The following is an 8,528-nucleotide window of genomic DNA, read 5'->3' as shown; positions in this document are numbered from 1 at the left end:
CAATGTTCTTGGCCCCTTTGTCAAATATCAGGTGGCTGAAATTGCATGTACTCATATTTGGGTCTTCAATTTTGTTTCATTGATCTACAGGTCTATTTTTGTGCCACTATCATGTGGTTTTTAAGAACACAGCTTTGTAATACAGTTTAAAATCTTTTAGTAATCTGCCTGGCATTGCCTTTAGTACACAGGATTGCCTTGTCTATCTGAGGTCCTTTGTACTTCCATATAAATCTTAGAATTTTTTTTCCAATTCTGTGAAGAATGTCATGGGGATTTTGAGTGGCATTTCATTGAATCTATAAATGGTTTTGGTAGGATGGTCATTTTCACAGTATTAATTCTTCCAATCCATGAGCATGGGAGGTCCTTCCATCTTCTGATGTCTTCCTCAACTTCTTTCTTTAAAGATTTAAATTTTTATTGTAGAGCTCTTTACTGTCTTTAGTCAGATTTCGTCCAACGTTTTTGTTTTGTTTTGTTTTTTCAGCTATTGTAAAGGGGAGCGTTTCCATGTGCTCTTTCTCTGATTGCTTGTTATTGGAATATAGAAAGGCTGCAGACTTTTGTAGATTAATTTTGAAACCTGCCACTTTACTGAAAGTATTAATCATTTCTAGTAGTTTTCTGGTGGGATTCTTACCATCTCTTATATATAATATCACCTGAAAAAAAGGATAATTTATCTCTCCTTTTCCAATTATTACTCTTTTAATTTCCTTCTCTTGTCTTATTGCTCTATCAGCAGTTTCACACACTATGTTAAAAGGGAGTAGAGATAGTGGACAGCCTTGTCTGGTTCCTGATTTCAATGGGAATGCTTCCAGTTTTTCTCCATTTAGAATGATGTTGGCTGTGGGTTTGTTATATATGGCTTTAATTATGTTGAGGTATGTTCCCTCCAGTCCAAGTCCCTCTAGGACTTTGAACATAAATGCATGTTGAATTTTGTCAAAGGTCTTCTCTGCATCTATTGAGATGACCATGTGATTCTTGTCTTTGAGTCCCTTTATAAGATTTATGACATTTATTGATTTATGTATATTTAACAATCCCTGCATCTCTGGAATAAATCAAACTTGATCATGGTGGATGATCTTTTTGATGTGTGCCTGTATGCGGTTTGCAAGTATTTTGTTGATAATTTTTGCATCTATGTTCATTAAAGATATGAGTTTATAGCTTTCTTTTTTGGTTGTATCTTTACCTGGCTTTGGTATTAGAGTGATGCTGGCTTCAGAGAAGGAATTTGGATATTCTCCCTCCATTCTGTCTTTTTGAATAAATTAAGAAGTATTGGAATTAGATCTTCTTTAAATGCCTGGTAGAATTCTTCTGTAAATCCATCTTCCCCTGGCCTTTTTTTAGTCAGGAAGTTTTGTATTACAGTTTCAATTTCCTTATGTGGTATGGGTCTGTTTAAGCTGTTGATCTCTTCTAGGTTTAGTTTTGGTGGTTCCCATGGTTTTAGATACCCATCCATTTCTTTTAGGTTTTCAAATTACTATCATAATAGATTTTTAATTTATTTCTTTATAATATTCTGGATCTTTTTGGTATCTGTTGTGATGTTTTCCCTTTCATCTCTAATTTTGTTGATTTGGAGGTGCTCTTTCTTTCTTTTGGCTAACTGGGCTAGTGGTCTATCTTGTTTATCTTTTCAAAGAACCAGCTCTTGGATTTGTTGATTCTTTGTATTGTTTTCTTTGTTTCAATTTCATTAATTTCTGCCCTGATTTTTGTTATTTCATCTTGTCTGCTGGGTTTGGGTTTCATTTGTTGTTCCTTTTCAAGGGGGTGGAGTTGCAATGTTAAGTCATTTATTTGTTTTCTTTCTGATTTTTTTTTTTTTTTTGTCTTTTTGAGACAGGGTCTCCCTGTAACCCCAGCTGTCTTGGAACTCACTATGTAGACCAAGCTGGCCTTGAACTCACAGAGATCTGCCTGCCTCTGCCTCCCAAGTGCTGGGATTAAAGGCCTCTGATTTTTTAATGTAGGTGCTTAGAGATATAAACTTCCCTCTAAGGACTGGTTTCAACATGTCCCAGTCATTTTGTTGTGTTGTATTGTCCTTTTCATTTAGTTCCAGGAATACTTTTATTTCTTTCTAAACCTCTCCTTTGAACCATTCATCATTCAGGGGTGTGTTGTTTAATCTCCATGTGTTCATGTAGTAAGTAGAGTTTCTTCCAGTGTTGATTTCAAGCGTTACTGCATTGGAGTCTGATAGAATGCGTGGAATTATTCCAATCATTTTGTATCTGTTGAGGCTTGTTTTGTGTCCCAGTATATGGTTAACTTTGGAGAAAGTTCCATGGGGGTGCTGAATAGAAAATATGTTCTTGGTACTTGGGTGGAATATTCGGTAGATGTCTGTTAGGCCCATTTGATGTATGGTATTGTTTAATTCAGATGTCTCTCTCTGTTAATTCTCTGTCCTGTTGGCCTATCTAATGGAGACAATGGAGTATTGAAGCCCCTTCCTATTACTGAGCTGGGATTAATCTGGATCTTAAAGTCCTGTAGTACTGTTTTTATGAAGTTGGGTGCACCAGAGTTTGGTGAATATGTGTTCATGATTGTAATATCTTCTTGGAAAATTGTTCCTTTGATCAGAAAGAAGTAGCTCTCTTTATCTCTTCTGAATAACTTTAGCTTAATGCCTATTTTGTCAGATATTAGACTTGCAATGCCTGTTTTTTTCTAAGTACCATTTGCTTTGTATGTTTTTTCTATCCTTTCACCTTAATGTAGTAGTGCTTGTCCTTGAAAGTGAGATGAGTTTCTTGCAGACAACAAAAAGATGGGTTTTGTTTCTTAATCCATTCAACTAGTCTGTGTCTTTTGACTGGGGAGTTCAGTCCATTGATATTTAAAATTATTAATGAAAGATGTGTATTGATTCCTGTCATTTTTATTTCCGTTCACATTCTTGGTGTAGCTGTGTATTTCCACAGTTATATATTCATTAAGTTTCTTTCTGTTACTCCTTGGGTATAATTGTTCTTTCTTCAGCTCTTTGTATTGCTTCAAGAACACTCTGAATGGCTGGTTTTGTGGACAGGAATTCTTTCAGCCTATTTATGCTATGGAAGATTTTTCTTTCCCCTTTGACTATAATAGACATTTTGTCTGGGTAAAGTAATCTGGGTTGGCGTCTGTGATCATTTAGAACTGGGAATACTTTGGTCTAAGCTCTTCTGACCTTCATAGTTTGAACTGAAAAGTCAGCTGTAATTCTGATGAGTTTTCCTTTGTATTTGACTTGTTTTTCTTTTGCAGCTTTCAGTATCTCTCTTTGCTCTGTACATTTAGTCTTTTTACTATGATGTGCTATGGAGAGTTTCTTTTCTAGTCCTGTCTATTTGGTGTTCTATATACTTCTTATATTTATATGGGCATGTCTTTCTCTAAGTTGCTAAATTTTTTTCTATAATCCTGTTGAAGATCTGGTTCATATCATTATCTTGAGATTCTTCTCCTTCCTGTATGCCTATGATTTGTAACTTTGGTCTTTTTATGCTGTCACACGATTTCTGCATATTCCTTTCTTGTGTTTTCTTAAATTTTTCATAATCTTTGCTTGAATGGTCTAATTCATCCACTCTGTCTTCCAGTCTTGATATTCTGTTTTCCATTTCATTCATCCTATTGGCAAAGCTTTCTCCTGTTGTTTCTAATTGGCTTACTGAGTGTTTCATTTCCTTCTTCATTTCGGCCTGAGTATTCTTCAATATTTCTAATTCTTATGAATGCATTCAGAAGTTTATTCCTATCTTCTTTCAGTTCTTTCATTTCTTTGTGTGTCTGTAAGTTCACAGAATTCTTTAAACATGTGTATAATTCTTCTTTCCATGTCCTGTGTTATCTCTAGGGGATTCTCACTGTACTCCTCTACAGGACTGCTGGTACTTGGTGGGGATATATTATTTAGGTTTTTCATGTTATTATTATTTGCTGTGATTTTGACATGTGGATTTCTTTTGTAGTTTCTGATTCTTGTGTGAGACTCAAGCCTTCCTTTGTTGAGTTTAGGTCTGCTTCTTTTTGTAAACTTTATGTGCCTTTGTGGTTTACTTATTGGGCTTGAAAAGCTGGTTGGTCTAGGCTTCAGGTTCTCTCTTTTGATTTTATATTGGAGGGGACAAATTGCTCTCACCTTGCTGCTCAGAGGCAAGTAGGATGAGGATCAGATGATCTCAGGCTTTCTCCTAAGGTCTGGATCCTTCCAGGAAAGATGCTGGCCTCAGGAATTTGGGGACTGAGCTGGCCTGGGAACAGGTCCCAGGAAAGATGCAGGGCCCAGGAAAGATGTTGGCCACCTAGGGATGCAAAGGGAGTTGGTGGTGGGCACAGACCCAGAGGGCTCCTGGAAACTACAGGGACGAGGTGGGTTGGTCTGGATGCAAGGGTTCAGGAAGCAGTGGGTATTTTGGGCCAAGAGGTCATTCCAGGGGTCTGGGGTGCCAAGACAAGAAATGTGCCAGTATACCTGCTAGGAGGAGACATAGGGTGGGTGAGCTGGAAGTGTGAATGAGGCTGAGGAATTCAAGGCACAGTGGGCACCCCCAAACTTACCCAGGAAAGTGCTGGCCCTAAGAAGCTGGGGACTGGGCCATCCGGAGATGGAAAGGGAGGTGGGGATGGGAAGAGGCTCTGTGGGCTCCTGGGGACCAGGAAAGCTGCTGGCCCCAGGAAGCTGGGGCACTGGGCCACCCAGGGATGCAAACGGCCAAAATTTTAACAATCCCTTGAATACTATTTTTTTAAGACAGAGTATGCAGACGTTGGTATTTTTACATCCTCTCCTTACACATCTTTCTGTAAATGGAGTTCAGACTACAAGAGTATGTTTCTTTCCTACTTTCCAAGACACTTCTGAATTGTAAGACCTTTTCTGATAATCCTCCTTTTCCATACATAACATGATGCTTTTCCTACCAATGGGGGGAAAGTGTTTGGAAAATCAACAAAATGCTTAATTACAGCTGATCCTTTGCATGTGTGGGACTGGGTAACTTGTATAACTCATGCCTAGAAATCTCTAAAATTTGTTTCAATTTTCTCAGGTGAGGATAGAATCTGGGAGACACAGTACATTGGCTGTGAAAGAAACAGAGGGTTGGGGCTGGAGAGTTGGGTCCATGATTAAGAGCACTAACTGCTCTTACAGAGGCCCCAAGTTTGATTGCCAGCGCCCACATGGCAGCTAACAATCATCTGTAACTCCAGTTCTGGTGCCTTCTTCTGACCTCCATGGACATCATATGACACGAATGCACTCAAACACATGCAGGCAATACACTCATACACACAAAATTAAAAATAAAAGAAACACAGGGACATGATGACAGGATTAGGATGGACCCTCTGAGGACAAGTTCTGAGAAGTGATCTACTCAAATAGAAGAAATAAAGCTTATTGAAACCAAAAACAGATAAATAGGACAATATATCATCGGTCTAGTCAATTTAACTGAGAAATGCAAATATGTTTCAAAATTTTCTAAGATAGGCTCTGGAGAGATGGCTCAGTGGTAAGGAGCACTGGGTGCTCTTGCAGAGGACCGGGGTTTGATGCCCTGTACCACATGGTGGCTAACAACTATCTGTAACTCCAGTTTCAGGGGAGCCAATGCCCTCTTCCACCCCCATGGGCACTGCATGACACAGGTGCACTTGCACACATGTAGACAATACACTCATACACATAAAATAACAAATGAAACATTTAAAAAATTTAAAGTGGATAAATGTTATTTAACACAAAATTAAATAGTCTTAATGATAAAGGAAAAGCCTGTGATGATGTACAGTATTGATTCATGATAAAGACACTCCATTAATATGGAGTAAGTGAATTTACCATACTCCATATCTGGCAAAATCATTAGTGGTGACAGCTTGAACCAGGGAGTAGAAGCTGCTTTCAACTTTGGTTTTCAGTGTTAAGCTGGAGACTGAAACTTTTGCAATATGGATGGGAGTTGAAATCAAACTTTTTAAAATAGAAGGAAGATAAAACACAATATCTACTGTAGATGTCATGATGATGCAAAAAACATTTGTGAACGAAATAGATATGCAGATTAGTAACTAAATTTATCAAGGCTTAGGGATCCGAGTTCAACCATAGTTTAAACTTGAGTAAGGAATGATTTCCAACTGAAATGTTAAAAGCACAAAGGATAAACATCCATGATCGATTGCAAAAAATATGTCAGCTAAGAAATGTGCAGTTACAAGGGAACTTCAAGATAGTTTTTGTCTTGTTTTGATTTGGATTTGAAACTGGGTCTCTTTTTGTAATCTAGGCTTCTCTCAAACTCCCAGTATTGTGTCTCAGTCTTTTAAAACACAGTCTTGGCCTCTGCACCTGGGTGAGAAGAAAGTTGTTGCTTTTTAAAATATATTCACTTTCATTTGTGTGTGTGTGTGTGTGTGTGTGTTTGTATGTCCGTGCGTGCCTGTGAAAGCCAGACAAGGGTGTCAGATGCCCATGGAATGGGACTTAAAGGCCATTGTGAGCCACCTGATACAGTTGCTAGAAACTGAACTCTGGTCCTTGCAAAATGAGCAAGTGAGCCATCTCACTTAACCCCTGAGCCATCTCTCCAGCCCCAAACTTTTTTTTTCCAATGCTGGGAATTGAACTTAGTGTCCTATACATACTAGGCAATGGGCTAATGAGATTGGAAAGTTTTCAAAGGATGGAGCACAAATGCCCCCAAAATGTATGAATAAGAGTTAAACATTCTTAGTAAGGAAAGGCAAATTAAAGCTTTGAAGGGATTCCATCTCATTTCAGTCTGAATCGCAGTCATGAAGAAAACAAATAACAACAAATGCTACTGTGTATTCAGGAAAAAGGAAATACATATATGCTACTGTCATGGTTCTTGTATTAGCACAGTTTGATATGGAAAAGAACTGATAGAATGAATCTATCTTCTCTATCATCTATCTACCATCTATCATCTATCTTCTATCTATCTATCTATTTATCTATCTTTCTATCTGTCTGTCTGTCTGTGTGCATGCGCACACATCATCTATCCATCATCTATCCCTCTATCCATCATCTATCTCTCTATCAATCATCTGTCATCTATCTACCTATCATCTATCTATCATCTCTCTGCCTATCATCTATCATCTATCTATCTTCTATCTATCTATCTATCTGTCTGTCTGTCTGTCTGTCTGTGTGCACGTGCACACATCATCTATAAATCATCTATCCATCATCTATCTCTCTATCAATCATCTATCTATCATCTATCTACCTATCATCTATCATCTCTCTACCTATCATCTATCTATCATCTATCTATCTATCTATCTATCTATCTATCATCTATCTATTAATCATCTAGTGGGGATTTATTAGATTGACTTACAGGATAGGGTCATGGTAGTCCAACAATGGCTGTTTCTGTCTGGAGCGGCTGAGACTCTTGTAATTGTTCAGTCCATGAGGCTGGTTATCTCAGCAGTTCCCATCTGGTGCTGAAGTCTAGGAGGATTCCTGGGGAGCTTCTGGTCTTCAGTCTGCATTAGAATCATGAAGAAGTTGGTACTAGTATTGGTGAAGTAATGCACAGCAGGAAGATAAATAAACTCACCATTGAGAGGAAGGCAAGCAGGCGAAGAGCTAAAGCCCCTTTCTGCCACCAGAGGATGCCACCCAAATTTGGGGTGGGTCAAGGCTTCAGATACTCTTACCACAGAAGTCCCTCATGTTTTAGTTGATTCCACATTCAGCCAAGTTGATAACCATGATTAGCCATCAAAGTACACAACAGCGTTTATTTATCGAAGCTCATAGTCTGTATTGCTAAATCAGTTTCAGTTAAAATTTTTTAGAATGTAATTCATGACACTTTAAAATATATGCATATTTCCACATTTTGCTAAAATCTACTCATCTTTCAAAAAGCATAAACCCAATGAAGCAAATCTTTTATGCTAGTTAATTTAAAAAATTATTTGCAGGGGCCAGAGAAATGGCACAATGTTTAAGAGGGCAACCTACCACCCACAAGGCCACACACCACCCACATGGCAGCTAACAATCATCCATATTTCCATTTCCAGGAGCACTGAAGCCCTCTTATGGCCATTGCATTCATATGGTGCATTTATATTCTGGCAAAACTTCATTCAAATAAAAATAGAAATAAATAAATAAAAATAATTTTTAATACATAAACGTATATTGTGTTAAAAAGTGATTGTATATTTCCTCTGAATAATCTTTTTCCATTGTATTTTCCTGGAGGCCTTTTGTTATATTATTTTACTTAATTTGTATGTGAATTTTATTCCTTCCTGTGTTAAGGAAGGAACCAATGGCACTGCCCATGCTGAACTACCACACAACAGTGAGTTACAGCCCCAGCCTGTTATAAGAGCCTTGAGCCCACATGCTTGTGTATCAATTTAAAGTACTTCATTTGTGAGTGCTTAAGAGCCCTGGCTGCTCCTCTGGAGGACCTGGGTTGGGAATCCCAGGACCCACACTGTGC

The sequence above is a fragment of the Nannospalax galili genome, unplaced genomic scaffold (genome assembly GCF_000622305.1).
Source record: "Nannospalax galili isolate Female #2095 unplaced genomic scaffold, S.galili_v1.0 scaffold745, whole genome shotgun sequence".
NCBI lineage: Eukaryota > Metazoa > Chordata > Mammalia > Rodentia > Spalacidae > Nannospalax > Nannospalax galili.
Note: the sequence above shows the minus strand (reverse complement) of the source record.